The sequence below is a fragment of the Strigops habroptila genome, chromosome 1, assembly GCF_004027225.2.
Source record: "Strigops habroptila isolate Jane chromosome 1, bStrHab1.2.pri, whole genome shotgun sequence".
NCBI lineage: Eukaryota > Metazoa > Chordata > Aves > Psittaciformes > Psittacidae > Strigops > Strigops habroptila.
In genome coordinates, this window is record NC_044277.2 from 73,785,125 (window position 1) to 73,803,531 (window position 18,407).

The 18,407-nt window shown below is 38.3% G+C and overlaps 1 protein-coding gene across 7 annotated transcripts in view; it reads right to left on the bottom strand.

Moving 5' to 3' along the window:
* Positions 1 to 18,407, bottom strand: part of CTNND2 (catenin delta 2) — a 530,492-nt gene that overhangs the window by 114,110 nt on the left and 397,975 nt on the right. The gene's annotated exons all lie outside the window — the stretch shown is intronic.

The following is an 18,407-nucleotide window of genomic DNA, read 5'->3' on the forward strand; positions in this document are numbered from 1 at the left end:
ATACAGAAGTAGTAGATATAGGAATAAATAAGATACGCTAGGATGAGTCAAAAGGGATGATTCACAATCCTAGCTTTGTACTTTGAAGATGAAACGCATAACCAATAAGCATGTTAGGTAAGGGGCAGATTGACTGATAGTATTTATTTCAGTTTTAAAAAGGCTTCTGACAAGATCTCTAACAAATGCACTTTAATGAAAATAAGCAACCATGAGAAGATGGATACATAAACTGTTAAAATAAAGCAAAATAAATGGTCTAGTTTCTTCTTACCTGGTTACCTACTCTGGTCACCGTGAAAACTCAAAAATATCGTGTCAGATGCTTCAGTATTGTAAAGTAGTCTCTCTGGTTTTTTTCATTTTTCTGCTCAGCTTGTTATCTTATTCAGAACAAAACCATTGGTCAGACACAAATGGTTTTCAATTAACCTCATTCTACCAATTATTTATCAGATTATTTTCTTCAAATGGTTACAAATTTGTCTGTTTTGATGTTCCTTAATTGCTTTCCTCTAAATTAACTGTTCAAACAATTTCTAAAATATTAACATTCAGGTTATTTGTTCAGCATTTCTGTGTCTACTTTCCTCCTCCACTAAAAGATGAAGTCTGTATTTGTCCTGTTTAGTCCTATGGTAAAGTCTCTGACTTGCATGAGCTGCATAGCAAAAACAATTCCACAATAAGAAAAATATTCCCCTTTTAATTTTTTGTATGCTATATTCTCAGGAAAAACTTGGCGTCACAACTGCGTTCATAAGAACAACTGAAAAGAAGCTGGCAAAATGCCTTAGAGTTCAGAAAAAGCATTCAAGAAATATACTATCTGTAAAAACCAGTCATTTACTAAACGTTTAAAAATATTATTCTGACTGTATTTATCAACATGTCTTACACAGCTGAGATCACTTTATAAAATCCTTTGAATGTCATTTCTCTAATATAATTTAGATTTTGTAAACAAAAAGCACTCTCCTTCCAAAATTTTAACATATACAACAACCAGGGAAAAAAATTTTCTTTCATACCTGAAACTTTTGAAAAGGAATTTAGCCAACTTCACACATTGTGTGAAATTTCTTGCCGTTCTGATGTATCTGACCTTGTTTTAGCTAAAGAACAACCAATACTAAAAACTGTAACAAAACCTTTTGGTTTTGACAGTTCTTTCCCCTTATCTTATTCCCATCATAGCTCATGTGCTTTTGAGGGATATACGCCTCTTTCCTATACACACGGAAATATTTTGAATGCCAGAGTTGATTATGACAGAAGTGCAACTTCAGAATCCAACTTTGCGCCAAAATGCCCTCCTGGCCTGCTTCCAGCTGTTACCTGAAATTGTTTAGTGCTTGCAGGCATGTCCCAGCTATAGAAGATGTATTTGTTTCTAGAGTAATAGGAAAGGACCAGACCATCACATAAAATTAATGTTAAAAATAAACATGACACTTTCCCAAACAGAGCAGTTTGCTTATTTAATAAAACTCCTAAACCAAAATATCTGCGAAAAAGTTTCACAAGTGTAGTTTTTGGAATTAGAATAAAAAACAAAAAACAAATACCAAACCCCACAGAAAACATACTTTGGGTTATGCTTCAGTTGTTAAAAATCTTGCTTTCTTAAAAGACCAGGTAGCACACCCTTTCTTCCCTCTGTCAAGAATTATGAACCCAAGAAGTCCTGAGAGTTTGTATTCTCTGGAGCCATCCTCTGCTCCACTTTAATAAGGCACTTGGAATTGGCTCTCCAGCATGCTGAGAAGTCTTTCCTGAGAGACTATGGCTCTCAATACAGAGTAAAAAGGAAACCACAGAAACAAAAAGGAAAGCAATTCAAAGCCTAACATCTGCATTTAAACTTTCTCAGTCCTTCGACTATCTTGGATTCCAGTGAGTCCCCACTATTGCCCAAACATTCTCTTAAATGTCCATTATAAAAGCAAAAATATTTTAGCTAGTAAACTATAAGTCCCTATCTCGCTCACGTTATTACTTGGGTCTCCTTTTCGGTTCATACATACAAACAAAACACCGAGGAGTGTTAGTCTCCCAGACAAAACAGGCAGTTTAAACATCTCGTGGATAGCCTGGAAGAAACTCCATATGCCAAACAGACCCGTTGGCCATACATTTGAAGGACCTCCTAAAGTTTAGTCACACAAGTTCCATTGAGGGCAACCAAGCTTGTGCAGTAGAAAGTCCTGTGCCACAACTGCCAAATTCCTTCTACAACATGACACAAAAAGACGAATCTGTCATTCAGCTACAAACCCAGTAATTTTACAGTCAACTGGGCAAACAATTACATACCCAAATAAGTAGACACTTTTAAATGGTTGCAAGCTAAAACAAGATCTCCTAGTTTGACGATATACAAATGTGCATCTGTGCAAACACGAAAGCTGTATCTTAAAAAAAGGGGAAGTAGAGCTTATTTCATACATATTAACTCCAAATAGCACCTCTATGAAGGCAAACTATTTTAAATCTTTGGACAGGATGTCATGACACTGTCACTTTGGTTTCTCACTCTGTGATAGACAAGCATTCTATTTAGGCTAGATGACAATTCAGATGTGACTTTTAGTTGCACAATTATGAAAATAAATAATGGCATTACAGATGCATTCTGGGTTCCATTTTGACATAAGATTCTATTTTGTATATTCTAATTTTCACTTTTCCATTTGTTATGCTGATTTATACCTTGACACTGTTATCACTAAACCAAAGCAAAGAGTTTTGGATCAGGTATTACAACATATTGCATATTCCTCCTATACACTTTGGTAGGCACTCAAGCTCAGTGAGTCTGTTTGCAAGTGTCCTTCAGTTTGAAACATTTAAAAGAATTATTAGTAATGCACCTCTCAAGTCTTATAAATCAAAATATTGGAAAGTTACACAGTTCTTTCGCTTTGGTTTTAGAATCAAGTGAAAAGAATAATCACCAAAATCAGACCGCAATATAGTTATGTTTAGCAGAGTTACCAGTCTGAAAATCCTATGAATAAATATTAGGTTCCAGAAAAAAAAAAAAAAAGAAAAAAAAGATCTGCAATGAGCAATCCTATCAACCTGGAGGAACGAACAACTAGGATCATGATTGCTCAAGTAAGATGATTCCCCTAACCTGCAAAGCAACCTCCCTGTCACATCTGAGTTTCGAGTGCCTTTCTGCATCTATTTTACAGTCTTGAAAAAACACCATCAGTGCGAAGTCTTGAGAAGAAAGGATGGTAAATCAGCTTTGGTTGTTGACTAATCATTTGATCACAATTAATTACAACACCAATCAGTTCACGGGATTATTAGGTTCATCTTTTTCTGATCAGCTACTTACAAATTTTAATACAGAGGATAAAAAGTCACAAAGCAGAACACTCAGTAGAGTATTAGAAAGTATGAAACAGTATTTTGAATTAAACAAATTAACTTACAGCATAGCCTACAAAAGTAGAAGTCAAATGTTTTTCAACAGTGTATATAGTGACACTACCAGTGAATTGACTGCTATGGACATCTCTCCAGCTGGAGTCTCACCGAACCTGAGGTGTCTTTCTCCTCTACCAAACTTAAAATCCTTAGAAATGCTGTCTTACCTCTCTTTTCTCTCCGTTCCTAGTCTAGACTAGTTACTAGCATATTAGTAACCTTTTGTTTTACTGTCATTATCCAATGCTCTATATTACCTATAGCACTTCCTTCGCAATTTTCAGTTAGGCATCTCAAAATTCATTTATTATTTGCCTATGTTATTTCTTTCTAGTCACATTATTCATTATATGACACTGTTCCTGCGAAATTGCATTTTACTATTTCTAGAATAATCTCTTCCCTCAATTTTCTTATTTTTATACTTTAACTCCATTATAAACATAAAGGTATCTCTGCTGCTTCCCACTAATAATGTCCCACAGTGTTACATTTTTTTTTAAGCTAAATACCTGTAAAAATATCTCATTATCCATAAATCGCCTAATTAAAAAAAAAAAAAAAAAGTGATGCATAATAAATCATAATTCTTACGCTTTGGCTAAATATGCCTTCGGCGTAAGAAATAAATATGTATATTCATGTCCTACTTTCATGTCAGTTAACCTGAAATTGCCAGAGTGTGTATCCTACCTCAGATTATGTCACTTCATCATATCTCCAAACGGCTTTATGTGCATACTGAGAGATGATGAAAGAACTGACCCTCTAGCGTGCCCTTCAGCCTAACGAGTCATTGTGCATCAATGCTGCTTGAAATAACCTGTAAAAAAAGAAGGGAATCACTCTACCACAACCCTACTTATCCCCACTTAGTCCATGCCATATAAACCAATGAACAAACCCTCTCAGCTATGCTCACTATTGTCAATGCTGCCTACGCTCTTTGGCTTATACCTCAGGGATGGTGTCTGACAACTCGGCTCTTCTGCCAAAACAAACCTCTTAGAAAACCCTACACTGCCCTGTCTCAATGTCTGACTGTTGTATGTCACAGTAATTGTTCTGGGGACAGAGATTACGTATTGTCAGAGATTTCATTTTTCCCTTTTTATTTTAACACATACCCTTTGAGCCGTTTCATTTGTTTCTGTTAAACTAAACACCAAAATTCAAACTTCCCATTGGGCCTTCAGATGGTCATGAAACTCCTGCATGACTAGCAGGCTCTCTTCCTCCACTTTGTCATCTGCTTTGCCATGAAATGTAGGATTATGCTTGCCTTCAGATATCCTTCCCTCCCATCTGCAAATGTACACATTTAGCAGGTTACTCTATTTGATTCATCCTCATTCTTCCTATAAATTGAACCAAATCACTTGTATGCAGCGAAAGAGGACAACCCCCCCAAGCATTCTGCCCCCTCTCTCCCAAACTGACTTCACAGGAGCTGTGTGTATCTGAGTAAAAGCTTCTGCAGAATCATCATGTTCTTTATCTCGTGATCACTTTCGTGCATCCTATTTTCATCAATTCTCACCTTAAAAAAGGGCTTTACTATATGTTCTTTGGGCCAGTGGGCAGAGCATGTTTGTATTCTAACAACCAACGACTGACCAACCACAAAAAACAAGAGTGGGATGAGAATTATGCAAACTGAACACCCAAAGTTGAGGGCTGGTTTCAAGTACAAAGTTACAGATGCTCTGGCAACCTTCAGCCCCAATCTCTTGAAATCTCCTACACTAAGGGTTTTTTGCAGTTGTGATAATTCTTTACTTGACAGGTAAGCATTCCCTGAGTGGCAGATACTCATTAGACTTGCCTTCGTGTGACCTGCTTTTACAACACAACCAGTGTACAAACCTCACCTCTAACACAGTGCTGACTGTAGTGGTGTTATGCTTGGGAAGAGTTTCATCCTCCGTATGCTTTGCATGCCAGTCAGAGACCAAATTAGCAAAAAGATAATTACAGCTTATAAAGGTGTCTGTTCTTTTATGAATAAACACTCATTCTAATTTTGTAATTATTATTTTACCATTCTCAGGCAATTGTCAGTTACTCAACAGCATAGCTTCCTCTGATACAGTGCAAATACAATTCCTAGAATTACAGTAGAATTTCCTATTCTTTGTATAAAAGACTGCAAACTACTTAATACAACTTTAGAAAGCTCAGTGCTTACTCCCTAGCCCAGATTATTTCCATTGCCAAATCTTGCTGAAATAAGTATGTTAATACCAAATACTAGTGAATTTTTGATTTCCTTCCTGAACAGGTGGCTCTGGTAAAATGACACTCCATCAAGATGGTAACTGGAGGAATCAAGTATCGCAATGTTCCAGTTCGTTGTGCTTGAGTTATCTTCCTGCCCAGACCAGGAGAGATCTTAAAGGCTCATGTGATCATAACTGATAAACTACCTGTCTGTTTTGCTCAAGATGATTAATTTATGGACACTGCACTGAGAAGGGCAGAATTACCACACAATTTATTAATTATGCTTAAAGTCATTCCTACCACTTCTGTATTATTTGATTTACTTCATTTTTTACATACCTACCTACTCAACTGCCAGCTTTACATACTAGTGCCCACAGCCCAGGACCGTGCACTGGTATGTAAAGGACCCCTCTGCTGCCGAGCCTGGAGCCCTGACCCTGTCCCAGAGACGCTGCAGCAGTGCTGGTCCCCAGCCCTGTTTCTGGCTTGTTTGGATTTCCTGCCTCAATCTTGGACCAGGTTTGATCCACTGCTGCTGCTTGATGCATCCTGAAGTGCCAACAGGACCCACTGTATCTTCCCAACTCTGCTTCTCTGGCTGAGCTCGCTGGTGAGGGCATTGCAGGTCCATGTCGCATCCACCCTCACCTCCCAGCTTGGAAACCATGGGGAGCAGCCCCTGCTTTTGCTGCTCCCTGACACAATTCATTAGGTAGCTGACTGTCTCAATTTTGCTATTCTGGTCATGATATTCCTTCTCTCTCAACTCCTAAAGCCACTGAAGACTGAGCAGCACTTTTGGTTAAAGGTCTATTATTCTGAATGCCCTAAGACCTTGATACTTAACTGGACTAGGCTGACGTCATAAACCTCCGCAAGAGCAAAGTATACAGTCTCCATCTGAGAGCCCCAGCATCTCAGCTTCTCAATAAACCGAAGCCATAACTATGTCATATTTAAATTATATTATTTTATTTATGCATAGACTGGAAGGTCACAACAGCCCTGCACTTTCCTCTCTATCCTGCAGCTTTTGTTCTATGTCACGTTATGCTGCTGAGGGCCCTACACCCTCCCACACTATGTGGGGTACAGGTACTGGAGGAGCCTCAGCAGAGGCTCAGCCTCTCTTCCCTAGCTGCCAGGATCAGACGATGACCTCAGTTTTGCTGGGTAGAAGCACCTCCCCCTGCATCCTTGGAAGTGTCCCTCTGGGAACAGACTTCTTAGCTGTATGAAACCACACCAGTGTTTAGATGAAGGGAAGAGCTGTATACCCACACTCCAGAAACCCTCTGGTACTGATGGGTGCCACTGAACACACCAGGAACATGCAGGCACTGTATGGACTCTTCTGCTGCAGGTAGCTTACAGAAAAGTTATTTGAATTTCATATGCAGTATTTATCCTGTGCCAACTTCCTCTGGGGACCCATGGTCTACCCTGACAGTATTCACATAGAGAATTACTGAGAAACAACTATTCTGCAGTTCTTTGCTTTCTGTTCGCCCACTGTGTAGACAAGTCTAAGGCAAAACTCTTGGTTACAACACCCAAGTTGTAACTCTTACTCAGTATTAATTTAGCCTTTAAACCTACTTCTCACCAACCATATCTGTACTCTTGCCTGATCATTTTGCCTAAATCATTGCCCTCAGCATCAAAGTATTAAGCCGTGCAACACCACTGTCATGAATGTCATCGCCTCTCTGAGAATCTCCGTGGAAAGCAGCACCCTGGCAGATGGAAACCACGAACCTCAGCGTTTACTCACACCTTTTGTGGCTGTGCTGGGCTGCTCCAATTACTGCCTCTGCCAGTCAGTGGTACTGCTGTGATGGCTGCAGCCAAAGCCACTTGAACACATGTAGCTGAATGCCGGAATTTCAATCCACACAGTGAAATCTTTTCTCAGAACATGGCTAATTAGACTGAGCTGTTAACATTTATAATTCAGATGGCAAAATCTCTTAAACCTGACTTTGCTATTTGCTCTAACCTCTTACAGTAATCATTTCACTACGCCGCCCCTGCCTTCCCCCAAATTTCCCCAAATAAAAGTGCTTTAGGTCACTCAGGTCTTCAATTTACACATTCATAACCCAAACTCCACTTGAAGAGTGGCACTACAACCTGCCCCAGAAGATTCAGGCAGCCTGTCATACTGTAAACTTGCTTTAGAAATCTACCCTGTTAACTGAACGAAGCATGACAGCAAAAAATATTGCAGGGCCAGAGAAGTTGATTGCTACTATTAATACCCAGAAAGAACAGCAGTAACAAGCATAAACTCTGAAACTACTTCAATGATCAAGTGCAACCGTCTTTAGCCCAATGATGAAGTAATTCTGAAATAAACAGCAAAGACTTTTGGAAATATCTCAGTAAAAAATTCAGAGAACTCTGGAAAAATACAGAGGTATCAATGAGACTGAAAAATAACACCTAAATGTTCCAAAATTATACTAGTTATGGATATTAATTAATGAAAAATCCACTGAGTTTTCCTTATCTCCATTCCTTCAAAAAATGTAGTATTAATATCTTGCATAGAATTTCAAAGTCTGATCCCAACTTTGAGGGGATTTAATTGATTTTAGAGACTTGCAAATGGCACTTTAGACACCGAGTAATGGTCAATACTTTTTTCTGACTATAATTTCATCTTGATGTAAAAAATTGTGAACAGCAGCTTGTAACTGCAATTCTGAGATTGTTTGTTTAAATAAACATCTTATTACGTACATCCAATGTCATAACTATGTATTTCAATTTAAAATCTCATCAAAATACCACTAATTCACAGCACTTTATTTACTTCATAAACTGCTCTATGACTTAAAATTAGTCCTAACAGAAATTAAAAGAAAACAAATGAACACTTATAGGCCTACACTACTATAATTGAAAAAAGATGTTTGAAATGGAAATCTTTCTCTAGCTGCTTGGCTGACATTTGAAAGTAATCATACTTGCAATTGCTAATCAGTTCATCATTACGGATTATAAAGAAATTCAAGAACTGAAAACTTCAGTAATATCCAAATTGAGTTGGCCTCTGCAATTGCAATTCAATCCCTTTTACAGAATGTTGTATGTTGTCTACACTGTCACTTTTCACCTCCACGGGACACGTGCCACATCCACTGCACAGGATGGACTTACGTGATGTGAATCAGAGTTATGCTGTAGAAAGGGTTGGTTTCTGTCAGCCTGCTCACCTCTGTCCACAAGCACTCCATGACGAGCTTCTCTTGCAGTAGTATGCTCGGGTAAATCTCATCCAATTTCAAAGGTCTGACTATATGTGCTTTCTCCAATTAGTTCTCAACCTGTTGCTTGTTCATTGCTGGCTCCACCTTTTTCTTCCTAAAACATGCTGAAATGTACAGTAGTCTAGGAACAATATTCGCCTGATAAGACTGAGGCATGAAAGGTGATGAGTTCTTCAGTCTTTTCCCTTTTGTCTGTCACTACTTTGTCTTCCCCATGCATTAATGGACTCACATTCCCCTCAACGTCTTTCTGCTTTCATGATAGACATGCCTGTAAAACCCCTTGCCGTGATCCTTTATGTCCCTAGTTTGCTCCATCTGGGCTTTGACCTTGCTCATTTCACCCCCAATTGCAGAACCAAGGCTTTTCATACTCCTTTACTGTTCTCCTTTCCACTCCTTGGTCTCTTCTCGTGCTTTCAGGAAGCTTTGTGTTTACCCAAGTGAGCCTTCTGCCATAATTTGTAGTCTTTCCGTACAACAGGGTGGTTTGTTTCCCAGTTCTGAGCAAGTATTTATTTATTTATTTATTTAAATTTGGCACCTTTTCCTGTGAAGCAGCTCCACAGCGGATTCAAAATCCATTGAATTCGTGACTGCCATGGATACAGTGGTGATACTGTCAGAAGGAATGATCAAAGCATAGGCAGGAATGGTTAACAACCAAGTTAAAATGGAAATTATGCCACTACAGTTTAGATTAATAATCTAAAAGTATAGTCCAGGCCCACGGAGGTTTGTACCAAATGCAACAGTCTGTACTGCTGGCTGAACATGCTGATGTGAAGCTGCTGCAGTCACATTTACCCAGTAAGTCAAGTTAGCCTTCCAGTTCTACTGCTGACATCATTCCTGTTTCCTGCCTGGGTATCAAGGACTGACAACAGTAGCATTGCTGAGTGAGACAGTAGCAGGAATTGTGCTGAGGCCACTAAATTCGTTTCACATGAACTATGAAAAGAGCAGAGCAAACTCCAAACTGGCATCTCCTGGAAACTGTTCTGTTTCTCACTGCACAGATTTTGAGCATGAACAAGTATTTACTATTGGTAAGATAGGTTAATAATTTGTTTTTTACTGAACATATGAACTTTACAAAACAAACAGCACAAGGATGGACCTCCAACAGGGAGGAGTAAATGTGAAATGAATAAGCAGGAAAGGAATGAATAAGCTTAAATGCCTGCCAAGAATTCCATTCCCAAAACCGCTGCATGTCTGCACCAAGGAAAACTCCAGCTATTCAGATGTCATTGAAACACAATCAATCTCTCTGACAGAAGGAAAGAAAGAAAGAAATGGCACTATTTGTATTATTGGAAAACAAGAAAAAAACTGGTGGATAATTTCACTATTAATTACCTTCAATAATATATTCCTGCACTTAAGAGTGGGAGCCATTAGGTTAGCTTGGCTTATGGAATGTCAATTACTTTCACTGTGTGCCAGCTACCTCTAGGGTTTTTGATAGATGAAAGCCAGTACATGACAGTTATCAAAGCATATTTCATTTCCTATGTATTTGTTTTTACCTATTATGTCTGATACTACAAGTTTGCAACAGCATCCCCCAAACTCTCTGTGTATTAACTAGAAATGCATATTTACTTTGCTAAAGCATGGTCATTTAAAGTTTTCACATACTTGTAGGAAAGAAAACAAAAACTGTATGTAGGGATTACGATACTTTCACTTCATAAATGCTAAATCTTCGAGTTTACAGTATAGAGATAATTTACAATAAAGATCTACCCAAGCCCTTGAAGAATGGCTATGTAACACATCCACTAGCAACAAAACATAATGATAGGGCTCATGCTATGAAAAACTAACATTTGTTTACATAAATTACCCCCCATTTAGTAATTACAGTGTATGTCTGCCATAAGGTCAAGCAAAATGCAACCCTGGCAGAAGCAATACTGCATGCATGATAGTCTAGACAGAGATATGTCGGAGAATTATGGGGCATAATTAATCAGTTAATGCTTTCTATGTGATTTATGATATGTGGAGCTGCAATTCTAGAATAAAATTCTTGTGCTAATGCAGTCACTTTCTGCTTTCTTAAAACAAATAATACCACCAACTGCTGTTATTCAGGCCAAAGAGTCCTGAAAAAAGAAGTATATAGCTATATAAACATTCAAATCCCCATACAGATGCACACACATCTTTCTTTCTGGTTTATTAGCAAGTAATGATATATGTTCATTATAGATAATAATAATGTCAAAGTATTTAAAGTACCCATACTTTTGGAGGAGCAAATGGTGAAACAAACTCAGTATTTATAGGTCATCTGTGTATACACAAATGTGACATATAGCAGTAGTATGACTCCAAACAGGTAGTACTCCATTCAGGTGCCTACTTAAGCAAGCCACTTAAAAGAAGTCATAAATTGCTTTTATAATCAAAGGAAGGTGACTGATTTTCTTGAACTCCTCCAAGGTGGATATGCTGCCCACTTAACTCTTTGTACCTCAGTTTTTTTGACTAAAACCCAAACAAAAAAAACCCTTAATAAAAAAAAAAACAAAAACCCCAAAATCAAACACCCACAACCCAATGAAATAAAAAACCCAACAAAATTTCTAGGAAATCTGGAATTAATTTAGTGTCCAAAAACTACATTAATTCACTTTTCTACAATCTAATTGAAGGCAAAACCAAAAATTACCTATCCTCTCAGAAGCAAAGCCAAAACAAAACTAAAAAAGCAAATAGATTATTCCTGTAAAACCTATTTAAAATTCCCACATTGTTCCTGTAAATCATATAAAATTTCAGTTCAGGAAAAATGTATCACTCGTGAATTTCCTTCTCCCCCATTTCAGTGCTGGCGATCTCAGTGACAACCATGCTCCAGCTGGTTTTGCTGGTGGATCCTGTGCCTGTGTGTGGAAAGGTGACACGACTGTGCCAAGGAGTGGGCTACAGAACAGTAGACAAGATGACATCTGTTTTCAAGACAGATGATGTCTAGCATAGAAGACACGACCCTAGTGCAACGAGAGAGCGAGCAGAGGCAGCTAACAGTAACACATAAGTAACTGCCAAAAGTACAAATGATAGTACCCATTTTCTCATATTTGCATAGATTAGAGGACACTCCTTCTTAGCGTAAAGTCGGGCAACAAGAAACAGCAGGTAGCAGTCAACATCAATCATTTTGACCAGTCTACTGAAAAATGTCTTCAATGCATATTAATTATATGAGGTGAACCCAAGGAATTAAATGATACCTTTTTGGTAAATAAAATATTTTTATTTTCTATTTTATTATATACTTTCATTTCACTATGGGATTAAAAAACCCACACTACCCCTATTTGTATATGCACAATACTTACACTGTGTGCTTTCATGACTATGTCTTTTGAAAAACTTTCCAAGTCTTGTACTTCTGCACACAGTAAATTACATACAAAGATGGATGAATGATAGCAGGGCCAGAGGAGGAGGTATTTAACAATGCTACTGTCCTTCAAGAGAAAACACCGAAGCTGCAACCAACTAACTATAATAAATGAGTACCTGACAAAAAGAAATGAACTGTGAAAGTAAAAAAGCTACACTAGGACAAATACTTCAAAAGTACTTTGTCACGGAAAATCCGCTGTATGTCGTGTGCAATCCTAACTTGAAAATAGAATATGAAGCTAATTAGGGAAGAAAATAGGGGAAAAAACCTAAACCCCACAAACCTCTAATATCATTATTTAACTCATTTTTAAAGAGGGATGTCTTCCTCCCTGCCAGCTGTATCAGACAGAAACTTGGCACAGACTTTGCTGGCAGAAGACAGGAAGATCCTTTTGGCCTGCTCTGTGTCTGCAGGTCTGTGTGCGCATCAGTGAGCTACAGCTGGAAATCAGCATCACCTTGCACCTTGCCCTAGCTTTGAACCATCTTACTCCACTTGTGTGTTAGCTTGTATAATGTCCAGAGAAATATCCAAATTGGATAAAACCGATGAAACTGAATTAGTGACAGGCATCACATCTTTTTTACTTCAGTCTTTATGAAAAGTCTCCACTTACCCCCAAATTAAAAGTCCACTTTGTTAATCCTCTCAGAAAAGGGGGAATCCATTTGATTGCAAGTAATGGACTTCCGCCTTTCTTTCTCAAAGTGTTTTTACTAGACTGCCTTCTCTACTCAAGGAAGAATCTTACAAAGTGCTAACACTTCTCTATGGAGGTGTGTAGTGGCAATAAGAACAAAAGTTCAACACTCACAGGGCAAAGTTTCACAGAAGATGACATCCAAAAATGATCTGCTGCTTTTCAGGCTTCAGCTCAGACATCGTGAGTGGACTGTAAACTAAGCAGACTTGGCAGTGTGCAGCCTATTTCATCACAACCCCCAAGAGCCCTATTTTTATTTACTTACTTCATCAGTAGGCTTCCTGAGAAAATATTTCCAAAATGGATAAAAATAATGAAGTTTGTTAAGTGTGGTTAGTGGGGACTGCAATTCTTAGGGCTTCAGTGCTAAGGATGTTAGCAGAGAGTGTTTCTCATGAGCTCTCGGTAGCTTACCAACTTGCAGAAATGTGGAATGCCATCAAAGCCCTCTCGCAGGAAAAGACTTGAGCACTGGCTCAACTTGAGCTGCTGGCATTACTCTTGTGCTTGAAGTGAGACAGTTCACATGCTCAAAACATTCTGAAAGGGGGTGATAAAATGTTCACTCTGTGATGTTGACTGGCTTATCCAAAAGGATGAAGCTAGCTCAGTGTACTTCAAACAGGTATCTCTACTGAAATTCCTCTGACTGCGTGAAGAGACCAAATCATCTCACTCCTAGGGGAAATTTCTTCAGATTTGAAGCAGTCTATCATAAGATAAGGAGGGAAAGCTGCAGAAGTATGCCCTGCCTTTCCTTCACTATGCAGAGCTGTATGTTTTCACACGTTCCTTTTTCACACTGCCTAGTAATACAAACTGTTTTAAGAGGAAAAAAGCTACTCAATATACAAATCAAGCTATGAGCACCAAAGCTCCTGAACCTTAGCAAGTATTGCTTCATTATCTGTGAGGGAATTGAGTGGGTATACAAACTGTGGATGATTGTGTTTCTCATCGTCCTTGGGTAAATAAAACATCATCCTCTATCATCAGTCACCATGACCATGACTACAGAATTGTCACAAGCAGGTTTTCTCTCATGCTGAGACAAACAGTATTTTCCGTGAAGCCAGACTGACTATACCAGTTTTTCAAAGCACCCATTTGAAAAGGACTATCCAACATTTTGGATAGTCAGCAAAGCAACAACAGAGTTACACTCTGTTTCCCACTGGCACCTGTGGCCCTTGTGATTCTTTCCAACAGGCCCAGACAGTTCAGACAGAATTGGCTCCATCTCTCCAGTTTCCCATGCAGTGACCGCATGGACGTGCTGATACATTCTAAAATACACGTGGTACCACACAGGCTTGGGGACTCTTCCCAAAAGGAAAATAGTGAGGCCACTGTCATACAGCTCTGCAGCTGGCTAGCGAGAAGGAGGCCAGTTATAGTCAGCTGGGCTTGGAGTCAGCTCAAATCAAGTCAGCTGGCCACCAAGATTCAGATCATACTTTATTACAGTGTCTGCCAAGCTAACACTCACTACTGAATAAAGGAAAACTGTTCTGAAATGAAAAAAACCCAAACCACAGAATCTAAACCCTTTCACAAAACAATTTCACTTTCTTCAGAGCTTTCATATCCACACAGCTTAAACCTCAGACAGAAGTAAATATAAATTCACACTACCTAGCCATGCAAATATGAGAGGACATTTAATTTTCCCATTAGGCACAAGTTAACAGCAGGCATTCAACCTGAAAGGAATTAAACCCACCAAAAGCAGGGAAAATCGTAATTTAAAACGTACTTGAGATAGTCAAGACATCCCTAATCCAAGGTACACCATGAGCCATTCAGCCTAAGAGGTAGCAGCTGATAGTTTTATCATCATTGCTGAGCCTAAGAATATCCTAAGACGAAAGCAAAGGTATTGCGGCACTTTCATTCTTTTTGTATGTGTGTGTACAATTTCCAGCAACAGGAAATCAGTAAATTACAGGAAGAACACACTCCTGCCACAGTAACAAGTAAATATTTATAATTGTATGACACCCAGTCAAGTTGTACTTTTTTCCCTGAAAAACCCACATACATTTCTGTTTAAGAGAATAGGAACTAAATTTCAGCTACCCCCTAAATTATCAGACTGTGACATATAGGTCCAATATTTCTAATTTTTATCCAAACATGAAGCCCCACTGCAACATAAATGACCTTCTTGTTTGCCCAGGGATCACTTCAATAGTATTTTGAAGATGGATGCTGATACATCACTTTTTAGCTATCTCAGTGCAAAATCAATACATTGGGAGTTCCTCCTGCATTTGAAGGTAGATTTAGGAAGAGCAGCCCAGCGTCTCTTATTAGGTAAAATGATGGAGGAAGGAGGTATGCCTTAAGTACAGGACAGCAAAAAGCGTCTGGAATTATGCTGTACTAGTTTTCAGATCAAACGAGAATACGAAAGACATTCCATAACATCAGTGTAAAAACAAAATTTCTGGTTGAGATTTTGATCAACTTGAGCCCAGAATGAACCTCCAGAGCTATGTGGAATTTGTAGCATCAATTTGATAGGCTGAAGTAATGCTTTTACCAGAAATGCTGAAAGAGCATTAAACTTCAGAGTGCTATTTGAATACCACTGCTATAATTAATTCAGTATGACCTTGTATAAACCTTATAAATTTGTTCATGAATATGCAAAGTGGGAGTAACTGCACTGTGAAGAAAAAGTGGGGTGCTTAAGTATCTGACATAGCTACACATTTAATTCTGCTGCTACTTTTCCCTTGAGTATCTTCTGAATAAAAATATTACTGCAGCAATCAGAGGACACAGATATATAGATACTAAAATTTCCCTCTCCTTCCCAAATCTTAACATTAGATTTTTATTTCAGCTACATTTCTGAACGATCACAGCATTCAGTAAGGAACAATCTCTCTTATGTCTTTCAGAAGTTTGCCTCTGAAACTTTATGCTTAATTGGGATGCAATTATTGCGGCCTCTCAGATTGGTTTGTGACTTTTCTTTAGACTGGACCCTGCCAGCTTCTTGAAAGGTGAAATACATTTTCCACAGCAGACTGGCTCATATTAATTTCCTGTGATCTCTCCCATTTTGGTTTGCAGTTGGAAAACTAGGAGCCTGCTTGTGAACATTTACACATGAGCTAGTGAAAGTTTTTGGCCTTCTTAAAAATACATTTTGCATAGTTCATGCCCATGAAAGCAGCCTGTCTGAAAGTTCTGATTTGGGGTTTCCGAAATCTGACAAACTCATTATCAACCACATCAAAACTACAAATGATTTTCAAAGCTGGTAAATCAGTGATAGTCTAGAAATACTAAAGCCTCTAAACCCCAGGCTCTTGTACAGAAACCTAGTCATTGATTAAAATGCCTGCCATTAAGTAAATGCAACGTAAGAATTTACTCCTTTTTATATAGTTTTAGAAGACAAGAAACAACAGTTCAGCTCATTTCCCCTCCTGTGAACTATGACCCTGTATGGTACTCTTGGATGTATTATGAAATTTACTGCACAGTTTTCAAAAATTCACTATGTACAAGTAATACAGAACTTCTGAGCTAATATATTTAAAAGTAAGCAATATGCTATTCAGCTTTAACCTGGAAGGACAAGATGTAGAAATTGTGATCAAGATACCTTCAGTTATATTAAAGTGGAAATTATCTGGTAGTCATTCGTACATACAGTGAGTATCAGGATTCCTCATTTCTTTAAAATGTTGTTAACATTTGCCCTCAGTTCCTCCATAGCTTGTTGTTGCTGGGACCCAGGAGCATAAATGATACATTTTAATAATAATATTAGTTAAAAGAGATTAAACTTCACAAAATCAGACATTAAAGGTAAGCTTTTCCTTAGCTTCTTGTCAAGGCTATCCTCAGCACTTACTGCCTGCTCCAGGTCCTAGAGGAATTACCAAGCTGAGGAATGCTCTCAGGAGTGTGCGTTTCACAATGGACACACCAGTACAGCCAGTATAACCCTGCAGACCACAGGGGTTATACATCCTAGTTGTGGCTAAATGAGGTTCAGCCCATGGTGTGCAACTCCATAGACTATGTAAAACATAAACTGTGTTTCACCAGAATACACTCATAGAATATAGCTAGATAATTGGCATCAAATCTGCTGGTCCTCAGATATTTATTTGATTACACCAGCTTTGCAATTTTTATAGCTCAAAATGTATTAAAAAGACAAGAATGGTGGTGATGACCCCTTTCTCCAAGATTAGACTGGATTTGAAGAGGATAAGAGGAGGAAAAATTGTGGGTTTGGATTTGGACAGCTTCCTCTCTACAAGCAGATATCTCTGCCTCAGTATCCTTCTAGGTAGTTGTCTCTCTCATGCCACTTGCTTGCTGTAAGTGTTTGTAGTAAAAGTCCTTCCCTTGCGTAGGCTGCCAGCGGAAATACACAATTAACAGGAGTTTTGTCCTAACTTTGGATTCTGACTGGCTGCTTGATGGAGCGTGGGCTTTCTGTTACTTGATGCGCAAGACTGCAAGGTCAGACTGAGAAGAGCTCCTGAGCTCTAGAAAAATTAAGGGAAATACTGAGATCAGTTGTCAAGGCCAATGGCTCTATATCCACTACATCATGGACAAGGATGGACAAAACGTGATTGTTGTGTTGGCAAGAGAAGAATCATGTATCAGCAGCAAAGGTCCTCGTTCTACTGTAAGAAGCCAGCTCTTTTTATGCCCAACCGAAGATATTTAGAGCTTGTACCAGTCAGTAAAAACAGAAACGTATTATAGCTTCAACAATCAGCGCTTCTGTATCTGTATGTATATACATATAAACACACATATGCACATGCACATACACATGTATCAGTTTAGTTTCATAAGAAACATGTTTCACATATTTATATAAGAATGTTTCTTCATATATATGCATGTTTCTTTAGAAACAAAACAGATGATGAATAATACAGTCTGTGCTATTTATTTTATGCTGCTCCCACATCTTTTGTCAGTATGCAGCAGAATGCTACATTCAAAACATTATAGAAGTTCCTAAGAATAGGAATCAATAGATATTGGATGCTTATAAGAGAACTGGACAAGAAATAAGACAGTGGGATAAATGAATTAGCCATAAATGTCTGTGAAACAGATAATTCACCCACAAAACAGTTAAAAATATTCGATATTCAGGCTTCGAAGTGAACACGAAAAGTTTTAACAAGTTAATTAACTTCTCAAAAATCTGATCTCTCCAGAGAATACTACTGGGTCAGTTACGTTTAATTCATGTTTTAAAAGCTCTCTTCCTCTCTGCTTTTCTACACTGAGAGCTTGCTATGTATTTTTTCAGCTGAAAAATAATTCATGGTATTTT